Source organism: Candoia aspera, chromosome 6 (assembly GCF_035149785.1).
Source record: "Candoia aspera isolate rCanAsp1 chromosome 6, rCanAsp1.hap2, whole genome shotgun sequence".
Taxonomy (NCBI): Eukaryota; Metazoa; Chordata; class Lepidosauria; order Squamata; family Boidae; genus Candoia; species Candoia aspera.
In genome coordinates, this window is record NC_086158.1 from 23818463 (window position 1) to 23840341 (window position 21879).

A 21879-nucleotide genomic window follows, 5' to 3' on the forward strand; every position below is an offset into this window, starting at 1 on the left:
GTCCTTTGATTAACAGTGGGTCAAAATAGCAATGTTTTGTACTGTTGGAAATGGATTTTCAACCCATTCCAGGACTGTTATGGAGCCAACTTAATGCATTTGTAATAGCTAAACATAGTGAAAATTATCAGCTCAGAGTGTGGAAATCAGCCCCCAGTCATTTGGAAAGTGCTACACTGGGAAAGGTTACTTTAAGACAAGGATATGCAATCTTTTGGAGGCTGAAGGCTGCACTTACTTATTTTAGTTTTCTGTGATGAAAATCATTACATACATGGGAGGAAATATTATTAACTGCACTGAATTAACAATTCAAGTGTTAATGGAAATTAAATTTAAGATGCTATCAATTTTAGATGCCAAAAGTACTTTATGCTAGTCAGAATTGCCATACCCCAATAACCAAGGGAGTCGTTTTGAGTCTGGCAGTATACAAATACAGTCAATCAATCAGTTGCCACTTGGATGAACCTTGCAATCACTGTTCTTGATTTGATAATTTTTTCTCATATTGGCAAGATCACTAAAGAATAAAGGGATGAGAATTCAAAGTTAGGTGAATAACTTGAACTAGGTGAACTCCAATTCAAAATGTTCCTTTTGTCTGTTTTAAATGAAAACTTGAAGTTTATTTCAATACTCTTGTATTGTGCAACTCATTTGGGAGCTATGAGGTTTGCTTTTGAAAGCAGAATGTTACCACATAATTGCTCTGTTTAATGTAAGACTCAAAAGGGAAAACTTTGATTCAGTGAAGATCAGGCATTCAATTTTTGTACAGTCAAAATATAGAGTTGCTTTTTAACTTCTTGGTCTGGATTTAGAATTGATTTCACCTTAGCTCTCCATCAGGAATATTACTATAGTGTGGTGATTATTTCTGTATATTATGAAAAGCTTGAAAACTTTTATACTAATTTGGTTAGTAAAAAAAATAAAAAAATAAAACTTTAAAATCTCTTTTTTTCCCTCTCTGGTTATCTTAATTTTTGTAGAAGGACTTTCATTTTTCTGCTTTCTTCTCGATTTCTTGTCTCAGTAGTTGGCACCACCTAGCTGACCTTGGTTATTCCTGGAAGTTAAGCAGCACTGACCCTGAGTAGCATTTGGGTAGGGGACTATCTGGGAATCCCAGGAGTTTTGGCTAGACAGGGGGTGGGGGAGGCAGTGGCAAATCACTTCAGTAATGTGACCAAGAAAATTACATGGATGAGGTCAGAAGGAGTCAAAGGTAACTTGATAGGCTTTTACTCTTGCCTTCCTGGATGTTATAATGTGCAAATAGCTCCCTCTGGTGGCAAGAAGTGCTTAGACTTCCACTATCAGTGAAAAAATTCTCTAATAAACAGGACTAAAGCCATTTTTTTTTCTGATACAGATTGTAGTAGAGAAATTAAACCTAACCAGAAAAAAAAAATGGAGATAACATCCTTTTCCTCCCTGCCCTTTAGATGTGACCGGGGTCAAACCCAGTTCATTTCTGCCACAGACGTTTCATTACCTGACTAGGTAACGTCATTGGTGCTAGTTCTCATGATGTTACTTAATCAGATAATCTAGCACAATCAGTGCTAGCACTGATGATGTTACCTAGTTGGGTAATAAAACATCTGCAAGCCAACAACCAAGCTCAGAGAGCACCAAGGACTCCACAGTTCAACCCTGAACTACAGATATTCCCTTCTATTGGAAAAGCTTATTAGACATCAGAACCTCACCTAAAGTGAATGCCTTTTTGCGTAGGTGTTTTCCTGCCCTTTTGCTGAAACAAACTGCTTGTTGTGTGATTCTCATGCTAGGCCATCTGACCTATAGGTACAATGGCCTTATCTAATCCCAGGCTCCTTGTTTCCCACCTTTGCACTGACAGTTCTCACATGCCAAAGTGTAGTGCAGGGTACCTGGCTTCAGTGCACTGGACTTTTTGTGGGGCAATGCGGAAAGGATTAAATGAAAGTGGAGTGGCTTTTAAAGGGATGAACAGGACACCTCTCTTAATGGGGAGCTTAATCCAATTCCAGTGCCAAAGGAGATGCTAGGGGTTGTCATTCAGCAGTATCTGGAGAGTCCCCGTTTCCCTGGGTTTGGTCAAATAACCCTAAAGAACAACTTTCACTGGAAAATTGACTCAGACTGAAAGTGTTACCTTGCTTCCCTGTACTGTACTCTGCTGCTGATATGTGGAAGGCATTAATGGGCTGAACTATATGCAAATCTCTCTCTCTCTCTCTCTACCTCTACCTCTGTCTCATCATCTATCTCTATTTCTATATCATCTATATCTATCTATATCCATATCCATTATTTTCATTGAAGCGGGGGGAGTAGAAATTTGCTGGGAAACAAAGAGGCTTTGGAAATGTCATGGTATGTCAAGTCCAGAAGACGCTTAATCCTTGGGAGAAGAGCAATGAGAAATCTCGATAAAATAGTTAAGAGCAGAGACATCACACTGACAACAAAGGCCCGCATAGTTAAAGCAATGGTGTTCCCCGTAGTAACATATGGCTGCGAGAGCTGGACCATAAGGAAGGCTGAGTGAAGGAAGATCGATGCTTTTGAACTGTGGTGTTGGAGGAAAATTCTGAGAGTGCCTTGGACTGCCAGAAGATCAAACCAGTCCATCCTCCAGGAAATCAAGCCAGACTGCTCACTTGAGGGAATGGTATTAAAGGCAAAACTGAAATACTTTGGCCACATAATGAGAAGACAGGACACCCTGGAGAAGGTGCTGATGCTAGGGAGAGTGGAAGGCAAAAGGAAGAGGGGCCGACCAAGGGCAAGATGGATGGATGATATTCTAGAGGTGACGGACTCGTCCCTGGGGGAGCTGGGGGTGTTGACGACCGACAGGAAGCTCTGGCGTGGGCTGGTCCATGAAGTCACAAAGAGTCAGAAGCGACTGAATGAATAAACAACAACAACCCCCATATTCCACATGTAAAATAAAATTTGTAGAGGGAGAAAAATTGCACTGGTTGAATTTCTAAGTGTTGTTTGGGATACCTGAACAGGATAAGTACTGTCCCACTGGCAGAATTCCCTGCAATTGCCAAAGAGACATTTACATTGCTTGCCAACTTCCTTCCCTTTTTTATTCTTTCTTTATTTTAATTGTATAACCATATAATATGTTATTGTTCTGGAGAACCTGAAAATACCTTTAGGGATTTGAAAGGTACTGTGCATTTATTCTTCTATTATTTTAGATTTGTTTTAAGCTGCAAAAGGAACATATATGTTGTTGAAAGAAAAAATTATTAGCTTCAGGTGCATTTAGATGGACTCTCTTTACACCCTTAGAAAAGCAATTCTGTAATTATTCAGATCTCAGTCTAAGCATACTGCCACATGGTGGCATTTCTGGCAAATGCCGGACTGCTGATTGTCTTTATCAATCTCAGGAGAAATATATATTCACTTCTTGAAGGAAGTGTGAGAATAAAAAATGCTTAATAAATATGTGAGAAAAAAAGACACTGTCTTTTCTTGCATAAAAAATTATGTGGTTTAGTGTGCCAAGTCCTGCAGATACTTTCTTTAGCACCCCTATACTCTGTGGAATTTCACCTTTTTTTGAAATTTTCTATAATAATAATAATTAAATAGGAAGCTGGCATGCAGCAAAATAAAGTATCAGCCATGTGCATCATCCTATTCACAAGGATGTCCCTGGGCCTTATGTGAGCTGCACAGACATTTTTAGAAAATGAAAATTGTGGGTGGCTGCTTCTCAAGAAAAGAACAAATGTAGGCTGGGATCATCAAAACATCCTGTCAGAACAGTAGAAAGCAATCCCATCAATGTGTCTTCCATAAAATAGATGTCTTGGGACTAGCCCTGTTCAGCTTGGCAGCCATTTTGTAAAGGCATAAGCCCCTCAGGACAGCCACTTGGTCAGACCAGTTGAAACATGATCTCACAATTTTCATGTGGCCATTAAGTCCCTTTGCCCAATCTAAGTGAAGAACTTTAACAAAAAATGTGCCTGCTAAATGTTAGATAGCATTTAATTTCTTCCAAACTACTAAACAATCTAGTGCAAGGTGTGGCTATGAATCTTCTGAGACAATAACATTTCCTGTTTTGTCCCATATAGTTGCTGTACTTCAATAAGAAGTGGCTCTTCTCTGATGGGAAACACCTTACTTTTCCACCTCATTTATTGTTATTTTAAGCAAAGCAATCAAGAAAAAGAAATTCACCATATTTATTAATCTCTGAACACAAAAGGAAAAGAACACCATCAAACACCTCCAGCAGGAATTGTCTTTGACATTCCTGAGTCTGAAAATAAAATCAAGAAGGAAAGAAAGGAAAAGAAAACAAGGAAAATAAACTATTATCATAACATTATAGTTATTATTACTATTAGTATTTCATAACATTGCAAACACACTCCAGGAAGGAATAGAACTGTGTCTTCTGCTGGTAAGATTACCAGGCCATCATATCCCTGGAGTAAATAGATGTGATGGTGACAAACAACCTCAGTTCCCCACTTATACTGCAGATATGGAGTTTTGCTTTTATACAGAAACAAAGATGTGAGGAAAGAGTCAGACAGCATGTGCTATTGTAGAAGACGGACTTAAGACAGAGCTGGGCAACCCGAGGCTCTTGGATTAATTTTCAAGGCCCATGCTAAGCAGTTATTTCTGATAATAATAACTCCCATGCAAGAGTGATTCCTCTCTTCCTGATAGCCTGCTAGGATGTGAAAAGTAGGAGAGACAAGAAGGAAAATGGATTTACAGGGGGGAAAAAGAGGGGAAGAGAAGGAAGGAAGGAAGGAAGGAAGGAAGGAAGGAAGGAAGGAAGGAAGGAAGGAAGGAAGGAAGGAAGGAAGGAAGGAAGGAAGCTCTAGTTTCCTAATTTCACCATCTGTTCAAGGTTGTGCTCCACTAACTTGTGGTCTCTGTCAAGAGTGCCAGATGGATGTATTCCTTAATTACACACATGAACACAAGATTTTCATTTGTTTGTTTGTTTGTTTTCTATCCTGCCTTTATTATTTTTATAAATAACTCAAGGTGGGGAACATACCTAATACTCCTTCCTCCTCCTATTTTCCCCACAACAACCACCCTGTGAGGTGAGTTGGGCTGAGAGTGAGTGACTGGCCCAAGGTCACCCAGCCGGCTTTAATGCCTAAGGTGGGACTAGAACTCACAGACTCCTGGTTTCTAGCCCATTGCCTTAGAAAGCTCCTTAAATGTAGCTCTTTATTTACAGATCATCCCTGATCATCCCAGGCAAAGATTTTGTTGTCTACTCAGCAAATTGTTAAGACTATTGTGAGTGATTGTATCAGAGCAATACTATATATGTCTGTATAATCTTATTCCATAAGCCAAGGGACCAAAGATCAAATATAGCCCGTTTTGCATTTATATTTATATCTCCGTGTTTCAGCAGTTTTTATTCTGACTTCTTATATCATTTCCTGTTATTGCTTACATTCAGAGATTTTCCTTTTTACCAGGATTAATAATAGAAAGGATTTTTTTTTACAATATATAAATTAACATGTGGGATTGGCAGTGATAATATGGGATGGTAGGCATTTGGTCATATGAATCTGGAACAGGATCATACAGATTCATGGAAGAGAAAATTTAACTTAGTCAAAACTGTTAATGCAACTTACATCTTCAAAGGCACTTTTTTTAAAACCCCAAATATTGTTGGATCGAATCTCCCATCATCTCCATTCAGAAGGAATGATTTTAAGTTACAGTCCAATACTATCTGATGACCCAAGTTCTGACTGAAGAAATGAATACTGAATGATAAGGACAGGGAAGAGATGGACTTGCCTTTGTACACTCTTAGTGTCATCTAGTGTCAAAATTTTGGAAATGCAGTCAGAGGCATCGGCAGGGGCCAAAGTTTTTGTTAAAATGATAAAACCCACCTTACACGATTGCAAAGTAGGTTCTCCCTTTTTATACATGCATGCAACATCATGAGGCACATTCAAAAAGCATGGAGTTAGTGTCATGGTGTGATGTTCTTTTCATCAATTGCACTCCCCTGAGTACTCTGTGGCTTGTTGGTTTATTGAAAAGCTGAAGTCAATAGGCTTGAATTATGGAATGTTTCCCTTGAGTAAGCTTTTTGATGAGGGTGGATTGCTAGAGACAGTAAGAGCAGCCTATGATGGAAGTAAAGCATGTGTAAACATATATGGAGACAAGGATATATAATGTCCCTTTAGTTGTTTAACGTATTTGTAGAAAACATTTAAAGAGTGCTTGTGCTGGCATTAACGGTGTGTTAGTTAGAGCCATTAATTTGCATATACTTTACTTACAGACAATTTGCATGTACTTTACATACAATACTGTGTTGCTGACTGAGAACCCAATTGATTTCTAGTGAATGCAGTAAATAAATAAATTGTTCATATTTAACTATTTAATAGTTAATAGTGAACTATTCTTTGAGTCTTTCTTCTCTTATATTAAGGAATTGCTTTCAACAAGCAAAACAAATTTTCTACCACTTAGTGATATTTAAGAAAGTGGCTTAGGACATGAACGGATTTCCAACTTTTCTATTATCCTAATCAGCAAAACATGGAATAATAAACATAAATTACAGAAAGGCAGACCCCAGTGGAATGTTAGGAGAAACTTAACAAATACTAAGAGACGTTTGGCCACCTATCAGAGGTGCTTTGGATTAAGTGAGTGGTTGGACTCTTATTAGGCACTCCCTTGACCTTCTTGTTTAGGCACTCCCTTGAGTTGATCTCCACTCCTAGTGGAGTGGAGAGAGCCAGTCTGGTGTGGGGTTAAGGCTAGAAACTGGGAGAGCGTGAGTTTTAGTCCCGCCTTAGGCACAAAGCCTCCTGGCTGGCCTTGGGCCAGTCACTCTCTCTCAGCTATAGGTAGGAGGCAATGGCAAACCACTTCCAAAATCTTGCCAAGAAAACTGTGGGGACTAGTCCAGGCAATTGCCTTCGAGTCAATACTGACTTGAAGGTACCTTTCACGCCCAAAAAAGACTCCCTTGAATTGATCTCCACTTCTAATGACAAATAGACATATCCATGTAGTTTTCTTGGCAAGAATATTGAAGTGAAGCTCCTTTTCCAATTTTTTTGTTTTTAATCTCACCCCCAGCTCCCCCAGGGATGGGTCCGTCACCTCTAGAATATCATCCATCCACCTTGCCCTTGGTCGGCCCCTCTTCCTTCTGCCCTTCACTCTCCCTAGCATCAGCATCTTCTCCAGGGTGTCCTGTCTTCTCATTGTGTGGCCAAAGTATTTCAGTTTTGCCTTTAATATCATTCCCTCAAGTGAGCAGTCTGGCTTGATTTCCTGGAGGATGGACTGGTTTGATCTTCTTGCAGTCCAAGGCACTCTCAGAATTTTCCTCCAACACCACAGTTCAAAAGCATCGATCTTCCTTCTCTCAGCCTTCCTTATGGTCCAGCTCTCGCAGCCATATGTTACTACGGGGAACACCATTGCTTCAACTATGCGGACCTTTGTTGTCAGTGTGATGTCTCTGCTCTTAACTATTTGATCGAGATTTGTCATTGCTCTTCTCCCACGGATTAAGTGTCTTCTGATTTCCTGACTGCAGTCAGCATCTGCAGTAATCTTCGCACCTAGAAATACAAAGTCTTTCACTGCTTCTACATTTTCTCCCTCTATTTGCCAGTTATCAATCAAGCTGGTTGCCATAATCTTGGTTTTTTTGAGGTTTAGCTGCAAGCCAGCTTTTGCACTTTCTTCTTTCACCTTCATCATAAGGCTCCTCAGTTCCTCTTCGCTTTCAGCCATCAAAGTGGTATCATCTGCATATCTGAGATTGTTAATGTTTCTTCCAGCGATTTTAACTCCAGCCTTGGATTCCTCAAGCCCAGCATGTCGCATGATGTGTTCTGCGTACAAGTTGAATAGGTAGGGTGAGAGGATACAGCCCTGCCGTACTCCTTTCCCAATCTTAAACCAGTCCGTTGTTCCGTGGTCTGTTCTTACTGTTGCTACTTGGTCGTTATACAGATTCTTCAGGAGGCAGACAAGACGACTTGGTATCCCCATACCACTAAGAACTTGCCACAATTTGTTATGGTCCACACAGTATAGAATAGTCAATAAAACAGAAATAGATGTTTTTCTGAAACTCCCTGGCTTTTTCCATTATCCAGCGGATATTGGCAATTTGGTCCCTAGTTCCTCTGCCTTTTCTAAACCCAGCTTGTACATCTGGCAATTCTCGCTGCATGAATTGCTGAAGTCTACCTTGCAGGATCTTGAGCATTACCTTACTGGCATGTGAAATGAGTGCCACTGTTCGATAGTTTGAACATTCTTTAGTGTTCCCCTATTTTGGTATGGGGATATAAGTTGATTTTTTCCAGTCTGATGGCCATTCTTGTGTTTTCCAAATTTGCTGGAATATAGCATGCATTACCTTGACAGCATCATCTTGCAAGATTTTGAACAGTTCAGCTGGGATGCCGTCATCTCCTGCTGCCTTGTTATTAGCACTGCTTCTAAAGGCCCATTCAATCTCACTCTTCAGGATGTCTGGCTCTAGCTCACTGACCACACCGTCAAAGCTATTCCCTATATTGTTATCCTTCCTATACAGGTCTTCTGTATATTCTTGCCACCTTTTCTTGATCTCTTCTTCTTCTGTTAGGTCCTCGCCATCTTTGTTTTTGATCATACCCATTTTTGCCTGGAATTTACCTCCGATGTTTCTAATTTTCTGGAAGAGGTCTCTTGTCCTTCCTATTCTATTGTCTTCTTCCACTTCCGTGCATTGCTTGTTTAAAAATAATTCCTTATCTCTTCTGGCTAACCTCTGGAATTTTGCATTTAATTGGGCATATCTCCCCCTATCACTGTTGCCTTTTGCTTTCCTTCTCTCTTGTGCTACTTCTAGTGTCTCAGCAGACAGCCATTTTGCCTTCTTGGTTTTCTCTTTCTTTGGGATGTATTTTGTTGCTGCCTCCTGAACAATGTTGCGAACTTCTGCCCATAGTTCTTCCGGGACCCTATCTACTAAGTCCAGTGCCTTAAATCTATTCTTCACCTCCACTGCATATTCCTTAGGAATATTAGTGAGCTCATATCTAGCTGATCTGTGGGTCTTCCCTAATCTCTTTAGTCTGATCCTAAATTGTGCAAGAAGAAGTTCGTGATCGGAACTACAGTCAGCTCCAGGTCTTGTTTTTACCGACTGTATAGATGTCCACCACCTTTGGCTGCAAAGGATGTAGTCAATCTGATTTCGGTGTTGTCCATCTGGTGAAGTCCATGTATAAAGCCGTCTCTTAGGTTGTTGGAAGTCTATCCTATAGCCGTGGAATTTCCTGGAGCTCTTCTATCCAAGTGCTACCCAAGTCAACCCTGCTTTTTTTCCAAGACCAGTCAAACTGTGGCTAGATGCTGTCACATGCTATGATCAATAACCTAAGTAATCCCTTTCAACTATATGGTTCTCCATTATTATTTGAGGAGACAGAGAACATGTCTTCCTCCATGACTTTTGGAACTCTTTGAATGTGTTGGGACTGTTGCTGTTGGAACTCCCCAGCTAGCATGGCCTTTAGCCAGGATGCATGGGATTTCTGGGAGCTACAGTTCCAAGGCATCTTGAAATCATTAGATTGGGAAAGGCCTTAATGAAATGATAAACTCTACCCGTTTTTGGACAAATGTGTATTATTAACTCAAATTGTTCATTTTAGGATTTTCAAATAGCAGCAAAGGGAACTGCCACAAAATTGTAGCTCCCACCAGTTGGAACAATGGATGGCATTTCTGTGAAGACCAATTTGTGTAGAACTTACTGGTCTTGGTAATATATTTCCCTTTGGAAAACTTACAGAGAAATCACCTTTTGAGATGATACAGATCTAATTCAGTTTTTCTTCCAGTTCCCATCAGCCCAATGGCCAGCAGAAGGCAGTGTGTGCTAACTTTCTATGATGTAAATTAGAGTCTCCAGTTAGCTGCCTCCAATCAAGCTGGGGGTTCTGCTCTTTGGATTTACAGACAATATGGCCAACATCAGAGTGGCTGAGGAATTTTATGAGTTTTTATTATATTGTAAATATATTGTTTATATGTTAAAATACAAAAAAGTTGAGGAGGAGAGCATAAAGAAAGGTAGATAGGTGGATCATGTGGTTCCTTCCTGAATAGTTACCTGGATTCCTGGAATGGCAATATTACTGTAGGATATCACTCAATCAGGCCACTCACACCAAAATCATGCCTCTAGACATTGCCAGAGCAATGCATGGGCCAGTAGAAAATCAGCCCCTACTTTTTTGAGCAATGGCTGAGTGACACCACTATTTATTTACTAGAGTTTTGAGCAAAGCTGAAATCAGGGTTAGCTGACATTCTTCTGTTCCCTTTCATCTTTTTAAGATAAATGTTTTAAACAGAACAGCAGGAATTCTGGTGAGCCTCATGGTGTGTCCAGAATAGGAGTCAATGGAACATGTAAGAGCTGGTCCTGCTTTGCTTTGCAGTATGCTCCAAACAACTTTTTGTCAGCAGGGTAGAATGAAGTTCTCTCAATCTCAGTGATAAGGGATGATTGCAGATCTGCTTCTTCTGGTGATGATGACTGATCAATGTTTTTTTTATTCAAGAATTTCCTTGTGAGAGGCATCTTTGAAGTTCCCTGTGTATTTATCAAACTCATTTCCACAATAATGCCAGTTTAATCTAGTGGTCAAGGCAATGGGCTAGAAACCAGGAGACTGAGAGTTCTAGTCCCACATTAGGCATGAAAGCCCACTGGGTGACCTTGGGCCAGTCACTCTCTCTCAGCCCAGCTCACCTCACAGGGTTGCTGTTGTGGGGACAATAGGAGGAGGAAGGAGTATTAGGTATGTTCACCACCTTGAGTTATTTATAAAAATAATAAAGGTGGGATAGGAAATAAATAAATAAATAAATAAAACAAAATAAAACAAAATAAACATCTCTTCTAGAACAAGGCTCTATCTGTTTACTTTTGCCTATATCCAATGTTTCTTGAGATATCAATAAGTTTTTCATGTTTTTCTACTATACGCTCAACAACATTGTGTGTCTTATCACCTAGGATTACTATGGTATAATAATGACTTGGCTCCTTGTGAATGTGTGTGAGACAGAAAGAGACTGAGTGAGTGTGTTTCCAAAGATGGTATTTCAATGAGAGGAAACATTCAAAAACTATACATGGAGACAATTAGGTGATCATCAAAATAATCACCTCTGACCTTACTCTAATGGTCATCTACTGAGGTCATTCTGGTCTCTGGAGTGAGCCTTTTCTCATTACCTATGTAATAATTACCCTTTTCTTCCTTTTTTTAGTTTTCTGGATGCAGCTAGGAAACAACAATGTGTTGTCCTTTGTTCCAGTCACTGAATTTGCCGTTAATTTGGGCCATTCACAAGATCTATTGGATTTATGCTTCATGAAACTACAAAGCCAAGGGAAACAATCTGCTCCCATTATTAAAATGTAGCAAGCTGAGTATTATTTACAATACCAGCTATGTCCCATTTTGCATTGTGTTGAGTGTTTACACCTCTGTTCTCTTGTCCCACTTGCTTCAGATGACCTTCAATCATGGTGTCCATGGCAACCCAGAGAAAAGGATGATATTGGATTGGCAAAAAGATTTTACTATGAAAAAAAAGAAAGAAGAAGCTTGATGTTTTAAGGTCTGATAGCCAGAAAAATAACATGTTTTTAAATATTTGTAAACATTTTGTGGTTGAATATTTAAAGAAGAGTAAATGAAAGTGTGTAACATACATCCACTTCTGAATGCAGTTTATACATTATTGTATAACAATGATCTTTGTGTCATAGTGGAAGATGCACCATTCAGATGACCTCATGCAAGAATGGAAATTCTATGTCAGTGTCTATACAATCAGTCAATGTTCAGTATAATACGTTTGATATTCATACATTGATTCATAATGTATGAATCAATACGTTATGAGCCAATATGTATAATACATTATGAGTTCTTCCTTTCTTCTTGCTCGTGGGAAGTCAGAACAGATCATAAAAAGTCAGCAAAACTGAAACAGTGTTAAAAACATTTTTTTTTAAAAAAGTAAACAAAATATATTTTATTTACTGTTAAAAGGATATTACAGTAGAATAATAGAATCACGATTCTGTTTCAAACCCTTGCTCAGGACAAGATCCAAAATTAAAGCATCTCCATTAAATGATGATGAAGATGGAGGAGGAAGGTTCCAAGGAAAGGCAGTTAGGGGAAGGAAAAATATGAGTTGGGAGCTGGCTGAGCTCAAGAAATGCCATCTAATTATAAGTTTAGATGGCATTTCTGCATAGGGCTTTGGTGACAAGACTAAAAAAGAGGAATACTGCAGAAAGAGTTGGAGGGCTAGATAGAGCAATGACAGAAGGAAGACCTTGAGTCCTGATTAGTTCATTACATTAAAATTTGCACAGGTATCAAGTGAAACTCATCAGCCTGTTAAGATGCACAAGTGGAAAAAAGATGTTTAAACTTTAGTTCTGCTCAGCGTATATGGCTTAAGCCTTACAGGTTGCTGGTTTTCTAGATATGGGTACTCCAATATCTGGAGTAAATCTTTCCTCAAATCCCTGCCCATTAGTTTTCTGAATATATTCTCATAAAATGTACCAACTCATTTTCTAAAGTAATCTCTCAATAGTATTTTTTTTAAATAAAGCAATACTCAATTTCTTACCATTCAACAGTTGCTGGAATGTGTAGCATGTCATGCAAACTCTGTGATATTTCTTTAAAAGAAAAAAGGGGATTCCTGGTTCAGCAAAATACACACACACACACACACACACACAGCAGCTATGTCCCATTTTGCATTGTGTTGAGTGTTTACACCTCTGTTCTCTTGTCCCACTTGCTTCAGATGACCTTCAATCATGGTGTCCATGGGAACCTTTCTTATATGATTACACAAAGAGAAATATAATTATTATTTCAATTTTAGATTTTGTCTAAATGTGGGGATAAATTATATAACATGCTTGTCCTCATTAGAATATGATGGTATAATCAATATTATTATTTTTACATAGGATAATTACATACATTGTAAAATGTATTTGTGTGTATACATGTTATATATAGATATTTGATCTTGCTTCTAAATCTACTTTAGTTTGGTTTCAGAACATAAACTTTGTCTGTTAATTCTGTGATATTTGTGCATCATAAAATATCCATGTAAAAAGGAGATTAATTTGGGTTCTAAAATTTATATTCATATTCCCAATAGAGGCATTTCAATAAAAGGTAAATTAGGATCCGCTTAGTAAGATGATTTCTGGCACCAAAACAAATCATTTTATGCTTTGTATATTCTTGTTGAACAGTCTTATCTGGGGAATATTAGTCATAATGAGATGTGACTTTCACTCTATAATAATAATTAATTACACATGAAACTCGAAGTCATCTTTTGAGCTTTTCTGATAACTTATCTTAGGAAAACCCCAGAGAAGTTGTTTCACAAGATAAAGTTATTAATCATCACTTGTTGGGTGTTAAGAATTATCTATTGACAGAGGTAAATTAAGGAAGGTACTTTAGGCCCTGTCTAGATAGTTAAATTTTCCTGCCCAGGGCAAGGCAAAAATAATTCAATGGGAAAATCCTTTGTTTTCTTTTTGCCTGCTTTTCAAACATAAATAAGTATAGTCAATTAATTTTATGGTTTGTTTTAATTTAACAATTAAATATATGGTTAGGTAAAAGATACCTTAAAAAGCCCAGCTGGTCCCAACTAATACTACCTTCTCCTCTTCTTCCTCTTGGCTTCCTCTCTGATCTTGTAGGGAGCTAGTGGTGTGTAGCAGGGTGATACGATGCAGACCTAAAAATGACAGCAAGCTCATGCTTTCTAACAGCAGGAGTGAAATGTACCTGTTTCCTAATGGGTAGATGGTTTGACATCTTGCTTCCTTCTGGATTATGGAAGCCTAAACTTTGAGGTTTCATGGACAGGTCATTTTCCTCCAAGTTATTTTTCTTCTTTTTTGGAAACTGGCTATAAAATGTTTACATTGGATACTACACTAGTGTCTTTTGTTTAATCAGTAGAACAGACACATCTCTTCTTTGCTTATTCACTTCTGGAGGTTAATGTGTAGCAATATCAGGAAAGGAAGAATAATTGACCTGGAAGCCCCTAGGAATGGGCTCATATGGCAACAGATGCCCAATGAGGTTGATTTTTAATGCCAGTCCTAAGAATTTATAAATTCAAGAAGAGGCCCAGTTCTGTTGCCCAAGAACTTTCAGACTTCTGGATCTTACTCTTAATTAGGTACTTGTTGCTTCCAGAAGGCACCAGCGCAGAAGATCTTTCAGATTAGCCCCATCAATTGGTCCAAATTACAGACAATCAGAATAAGTCTACCTATAGGACTGTGTTCAGTTTTAACTCTCAACATCTATTTGCGTTAACCTTATAGGTTATACATTTCAGTTTCATGGCTCCAAGTATGTCTATTCACTCCATACCAGTTAGACTATTTCTACCCAACCCTTGGGGTAGAACAAACAGAAACAGTGGCTTATTTCAGAACAAATGTTGCATAAATATTTTTATACACTTTCACAATTTCTGTGAAATATATCCTACTGAGCGTTTGGTTCTGGGAAGTCAGTGTTATGAAAATGATAATATATTGAGACCGAGGGTACGGGATGGGAGGTTTTTGAAATACAGTTTCCAAGTGAGATTGTCAAGGGCCAAGATAGGCAAGGGAATTATCTCTTTTACCTTTAAAAATGCTACTTTTTAAGCATTTTCTGTGAAATCTGGTTTCTGTACCTGCTTTCATTTATGGCACAATAAAATAATAATCTACAGCAGGGAGCAGCCATTTATTCTGGATCTCTGTAGACAAACATGAATGATGATTAGCTACAAAACTAAAATGACTAAAAAAAGAAGAAGAAAGAAACTAGCATCTTTGAGGAAAAATAACTGAATGGGGATTGATAAGAGGAACCAATTCCAGCATTAAAATCTAGGGTCAAAGGAGATGCAAAGGGGAGATAACTCATGAGTGCTGTTTTGTTTAGTACAAAGCAGATGGACCAGAAAGAACAGTCTGTGGATATGACAAAAGCAAAGCAGAGTTTAACCTTTGCCCAGTGACGGCTATTAATGGTGAAAAAGATACCAGAATACCTGATCATGAACCTTCCTCATCAAAATAGAACCATGTAGCTTGCGGGTTGTGAGCCAAAAAGGTCTGCATTTTTCTGGTTTATAATTCCATTTGGTTCATTTTAAAAACAAGGAATTATCCAATTTTATACATTTATTTTAAATTAGAAAGAAAGACCTTAAGATATAAATAATAATTATTTGGGAGGGAAAGCAAAACTAAAAGATTCATCTGTCTCAAGATGGTGAAACTCAGAAGGACATTGCAATTACAAGAAAATAGCTGTTCTCATGCAATTACAAGCATTCAAATTTCCTGTAATAAAATGGCCTTTGGTAGTGAATGGAAGAAAATGTAGCCTCATTCCTTAAAATGAAGATAGGAGAGATTAGCTAATTGAGTACTTGGGTTACAGATGTATGGCATGATTCAGATGTATTCAGCAAATGTGTGAACATAACTTGGCAATGATCATTCCATTTATTTAAGAAATGGCTTTTTGGCTGCTTTGTGGTTTGCTCTTCTCATGAAAACATTGGCAGACAATACTAGATAAGTCACGATTTCCTGTCTGACCTTCAAGTATTCTTGCCTCATTTTCATCATTTTTGTAAATCAAAAACAGTCCATTGTTGCATTTTCTGAGAATCTATTTAGCACCATTGGCACATTAAATGCTACCTTCCAATGAGAGAGATCCAGTTGCAGAAATAAAGAAGATGTAGAGAAGATGATTTTCAGACATCTTCCTTCCCATCACATCAATGAAATATAGCTCCTTGTGGGATTCTTGAGTAATTACTTTTCTTTTATGATATCTCATTAAAGTATTACAGAAATATTCTGGAGTAACGTGCTTGTCCCACTTCCTTATTTTCAGCCCCTAGAGTACCTTTAAATTATACTGGTGAACTTCAATGGCAAAAGTTCAATTTGTAATGGCTCATTTTTTTAGCAGTTTGAGGAAGAGGAATAAAAAGGTTAAAATGGATACATTGACCTTTAACCCTGCAAATTCTCAAGAAGAATATTGCCTGGGTCTGCTTTGGTAGATAGACTGGTAATTTCCAATGTGGGACACGGAGATCTAAATTTTTGCTATCCTATAGTACTCTCTGGGTAGTTTGTAACTGTTTCATAGTTTGTTATCCACTTAAAAATGTTTCCTGAACTCCTTGAGGAAGATAAACCTCAAGATATAGCCAAAGGAACAACGATCAGGTACATACAGCAGTGGTACTGATGTATATATAAGGACAGGATATGACAGTTATTTGGACTAGTTTTGGTTATTATTACCTCCTGAGCTTGACTTGACCACAAAGGGTCTAGACATTACAATCTAGACTAATATAAGACTTTCCACCTGTGCCTAGAAGTTCTTAGTTATGTGTTCTCTGGTAACAATTTTAAATACACATTTGAATCAAGTTGACACAACTATACATCTGAGGAATAGATGAGTGTAATTACACTGTTTTTAAAGCTCCTGTGTTTCCATGGGTGAGAAATAACACATAAGGAGCCATAGAATTCTAAGAAAGGATGAGAATGAGGGGAGCATGGGAAACTGAAAACCAAGAGGAGAAAAAGATATGTACAGTAGATGAACATATACAAGAGAAGAAGTATAAGGAAAACATCACATTAGAATTGGCAAACATCAGAGAAGATATTACTATATTTAGGAATGTTCACAGGCCATGCATCAAACAAGTAAGGAAGTATTTAGAACAAAATGGTGACCACTTCAAACTTTTAATGTAATTTATATAGTAAAATGTCTAAGGAATTGACTTTTGGTACACCATATTTATATCTATGGAATGGTGAAAAACACTTCATTAACCAGATTCTTTGCTTATTCATTCAGCCCAAACAGCAGAATAATGATATCTGGTATTCACTATTCTATCTCATTATAATTGATGATAACATGTGAATACCCAATCTACTGTAACAAATGAGTTAATACAACAAATCCACACATGCTTTTACTTGTTTCTCCTTGTGTGCTCAAGGTCTTTCTGGTGATTTTTCTCTTTGCCATGAAATTATTAGTCATGTCATGTATCCTATATTAAAGGTGTAGGATCATATCATATTATAACTATTTGTGCAGAGGATCACATCAAAACAAAAGTGGAATTTGTTTTAAATTTTGGCAGACAAGACTCTTTTTAAATTTTTGAAAAGAGGTTATTCGATTTATCTGCACAGCACTTTAATTGTTCAGGGGAGTCCTGTCCCCAGTGACATCCCCCCACCAAAAAAGGTAACCCCCTCCCCCCCAAAAAAGGTGAGGAGAAGTCCTCAGTTTTACCTTTCATGACTTCCATTATTTCTTCTAAATAATCTGTAATAACAAGGGAAAATAGTTCGTTTCCTCCAAACAATGGATGACATAATCTGCAGAACTAAAATCAATAGTGCCAATACTAGATTTGAAATTTATTTATTAAGGTGCAGGGAAATGCACTTTCATCTAACATTTTAAGCTTAGCTCTATTTCCCTAGAAACAGCAATGATGTATTTCCTCTGGAATGAACAGTCATGTTATCAGTGTGACATACATAACAATGAAAGCTCCCATCAGTGTTTTGTCCACAGAATCCTACAAATACAGATTGCTTAACATCTTCACAGTGGTGCAATAGTGTGGGGAAAAGTAATTATATTGGAATTAGATGGATGGATTAGAACTTGCTTAATTTGCATTTTAATACAAGGAAGACATTTTTATGGAAGCGGCACATCCTTAAAATTGAATCTCTGAAAAGAAATACAGTTGTTTGACAATATGCATAACTTCTGTTTCCACAACGGTGCATCAGATGGTTATGGAAAGCCTACCAACAAGGAGTAGGTGAAGTGGCACTTTCCCATTCATGTTCCCAGCACTTAGTACCAAGAGATGTACAACTCTTCAGCATTGCAATACCATAGAACTTTCCTGACCAGGAACCCTTGACAACCTAATATTCTCTGAATTTATCTAATCCTCTTTTTAAATCGTCATTCAATATTTGATGGAAGAAAATCCTTTTTTAAACTTCAATTTGTCATGAATCTGCTATCATTTAGTATTATTGGATATGCCTGAGTTCTGCCTTGTCCCCTTGCTTTCCTCCTGCCCCAAACTAGAGGCCCACTCTAAGATTATTTGAATTTCTATGCTGTCTTTGTTTTTTACATTGCAAACAGATGCAGGAATGGATTGAAAACATCTGATTGGGGGAAAAAATGAGAATCTGGATGGAGCAGGTATTTAGAGATTTGTTCATCAATAAGTAGCAAAATGAAAGAAAACGCTACTTCCCAGAGCGCTCCTGTTCTCTTCTATAGTTCAATAGGGCCTAAACAGCATTTCACAGAGAAATAAAGAGCAACATTCTAACCCAGTTTTCTGGCTAAACTTGTCAGCTATTCCTTACAGATAAATGAATCCCTGGAGCAAAAACCCTCTGCAATACTCCTGTCCAGAAGCTTTCCAACTTCTTGTAGATTTCAACTTTTTCTCTGGCTCAGGGTAATGAGCCTCCTTCTCCTAAACTTAGTACCCAGCTTCTGCCTCTGTTCTCAAACTTTTTTTTTTCTTTAGCTGAGAGGGGGGACCTGGGAGAATCTGACTGTGGGCATGGCCTAGAGTGTTCATCTCTCTCTTGGGAAGATGTAGATTCTATGTTTGCAATAAGTTGAGTGTATCTTGTGTCTGGCATTAAGACTGAACACCCTGGAACATCATAAATGCCAACTAGTTTCAAAGTGGCAAATTCTGCAAACATTGGCATATTCTCAGGCTTCTTTCTTGGGTGCAAGTGATACAAAGTTTGGCCATGTAAATAATAGCAGGACTCATTCTGGAATGAAATAATTAGTTATATACAGTATTTCTAATGGAAGAACACTCTAATTTTTAAGTTTTGCCCACAATCTGAGCATATAGAGAATATTACAAGTATTTCAAAACTATGGGAAGGACAAGAAGATTATTTATCCTAGGTGGTGGTGATGGTGGTGGTGGTGGTGGAATGGCAAACCAGTAAACCAGTAACCAAGTCAAAAAATCAAGCATTTAATGCAGGAAAAGAATCCAAGTTTCATTCTCAGAATTTCAAGCAGGCAATCAGCCAGTGGCCAGATCTGGTTTCAGATTAGTCCAGGTATCAAAGGTCAAGATGGTTAACTATTTTTTGGCTTGCTCTTTCTCCAGTCCATTGAATTAATTTGAATACTCTATACCACTTTCCTATAGTAGAGTTTCAGACATATGTTGAGAGAAACCCATGAAACTACAAGAGAAAAAGAAACAATTGTAAGGATTTTCAAAGGAAAAGATGGTAACAAACTTCCAGCTTTTTCCCACAAATTGTAAATTAGGGGGGGAAAGGTCTGGGAAACTAAAAGGACTTTCATCACTTAGTTACAAATAGTTGCTTGCTATAAATAATTGAATCTAAATCCCACTTCTATTAAATGTAAAAGGAAGGCATCATGAAGGAACTCCTCCCCATTAGAAAATGTGAGCAACCAAGGGAGCTTTGGAATGATGGGAAATGTGTGACAGAAACCAGTACCAGCAGATGCATCCTGTGCCATGTCCAGCAATAAGCTTTTAAAAAAACCCTTCAACAGACATTCATAAATTCTCAAGCATTCTGCAGACAAAATAGAAAAACAAGCTTGTATCATAGAAGATGAATACTTTTGAGAAACTACAAGGCAGAGGTTGGCACAGAATTAAATATGATTATATAAGTGTGATAGCATCAACCCATTTCAAGATATGTAGGTGGTCAGGTTAATCTTTTGCAGCAAAAAATAACAAAAAGTATTTTGTCCTCTTTAATACATTTATTATAACATAGCTTTCATCTACCACAAGTTTCTTCATTAGAACTGTTACAGGACTCAACTTGTATCAAAGCATTATTTAACTTCTTAAGTGATCCCTGCTAGTCATAACTATCCAGTATCTAACATACACTTCAGTAAGACAAGTGTTTGTTGAGTAGTCTTCAGCTTGTTTGACCAACACCTCAGGTGAGTTAGTATAAAGTAGTTAGCATACTAGAAATAGCTGTGGCACTTTAGAAATCTTCAGACTGGCAAAAAGAAAAACACTAACAATTCTGTAGTTATTTTTTACTTTATGCTTAATTGCTTCTTTCCCTATCTAATAAAACAGAAGATTGTCTTCTGGAGTGAAAAGATGTAATATTTTTATAGCAAATTCATTTTGTAGTAGAAGTTGCTAGATCACTGTTTTCCAGCCTGGTGCCTCTGGGTGTGCTGAATCAGCTGTTGAGCAGAATAGCCATTAGCTGTTATAAAAATGAATCCAATGTAATCCTTCAAAAAATAAAGTAAGATTTATTTGAAGAAAAGAATCTAGGAATGGGTTAGAGCCTAGGCCAATCATCTTCACAGATTCTGCTCTTCTTTCAGGAGTAGAAGGCCTTGAAGGGGCTGGCTAGGAACTTTCACTGTTGTAGAATTTCTGGAACTGAAGGAGATGGTCTCTTACCAGTCTCTTACAAATTCAGGACATGGAATCTGGAGATCTCAGTGAAGAAGTCTATTACTCCAAGATCTTCATCCCCACAGAACCAGTCAGTTTCCAGTATTTCTGCCTTTAATGCTGCTTATCAAATGGTTCTTCTTTGGCAGAATCAAAAGAATCAGAGTAGGGAATGTGATATGAGTTTTTGTGGTCAATAATTATTCAAAAGTAGGGCCAAGAAAACATCTTATGCTGAAAGTGACCCTGTTCCCCTAATTATTGCATTCTATTCTCTTTACATGATGTATTTATTTATTAATCTTACTATACCGCTGACCACAGAGGTCTGTTAATGGTTTATAACATGAGCACTGCAGCTGAACTTTTTTTTTTTAATTGACTGATAATGATAGTGTCCTAACTGTCAGGAACCATGCTGAGACAAGGAATAGGTCTCTAGTGCTTTATTACTGCTACATTAGACAGAAAATCCTAACAAACTGAAGAAGCGTGGGAAAAACCCAGACAGATAAACCCCAAAGGTTAAGGCGGGTCTGATCTGTGTCTCTTTGAATGGCTGCTTAATTCCTCAGTACTGCGCATGCATTTCCCCCCCTGGATAGAGGCCCCCTCCTGCTCACCATCAGTACTCATGACAGATAGCTTCTTAAGAACCAAATTCTTAATGTAATCTAAACAGGACAATTTATCTAGGTAACATCTGGAATTTTATATTTAAGAGCTTCACCTTTGCAGCAATACTTGCCAACTCATAAATTAACAGCATCGGGGAAGGAGTTACCTCAGAACATGCTGCACATTTTATTCTATATATATGAAGAAAAGAAAAACTTTTAACTGACTGGTTTTGTAAGTTTAACTGCATTTTTTAACTTCTTGTATTTTTGTCATTATGGTATATCTGCAATATTCTTGTGGTATTGTTTTAATTATATTTATATGCCACCTTGGATCTGCCAAGGGAAGAGCTGCTTTAAGTATATAAATAAAGAAATAAGGACGGTAAACAAACTCAAGAGAGGCTTAGGAATTAATTAAAAGCTCTCATGCCCCCCAAATCACTGAAGAGAGAAAGAAAGAAAGAAAGAAAGAAAGAAAGAAAGAAAGAAAGAAAGAAAGAAAGAAAGAAAGAAAGAAAGAAAGAAGCATGACAAAAGTATATCTGTT

The 21879-nt window shown here is 37.7% G+C and overlaps 1 long non-coding RNA gene across 1 annotated transcript in view; it reads right to left on the reverse strand.

Annotated features, from left to right (window-relative positions):
• Window positions 1-1046: 1046 nt before the first annotated feature.
• LOC134499731 (uncharacterized) overlaps window positions 1047-21879 on the reverse strand; it is a 296249-nt gene continuing 275416 nt past the window's right edge. Inside the window, exon 3 of the long non-coding RNA XR_010068174.1 lies at window positions 1047-1056. This is a non-coding gene — a long non-coding RNA (uncharacterized LOC134499731). The remainder of the gene's footprint in view (window positions 1057-21879) is intronic.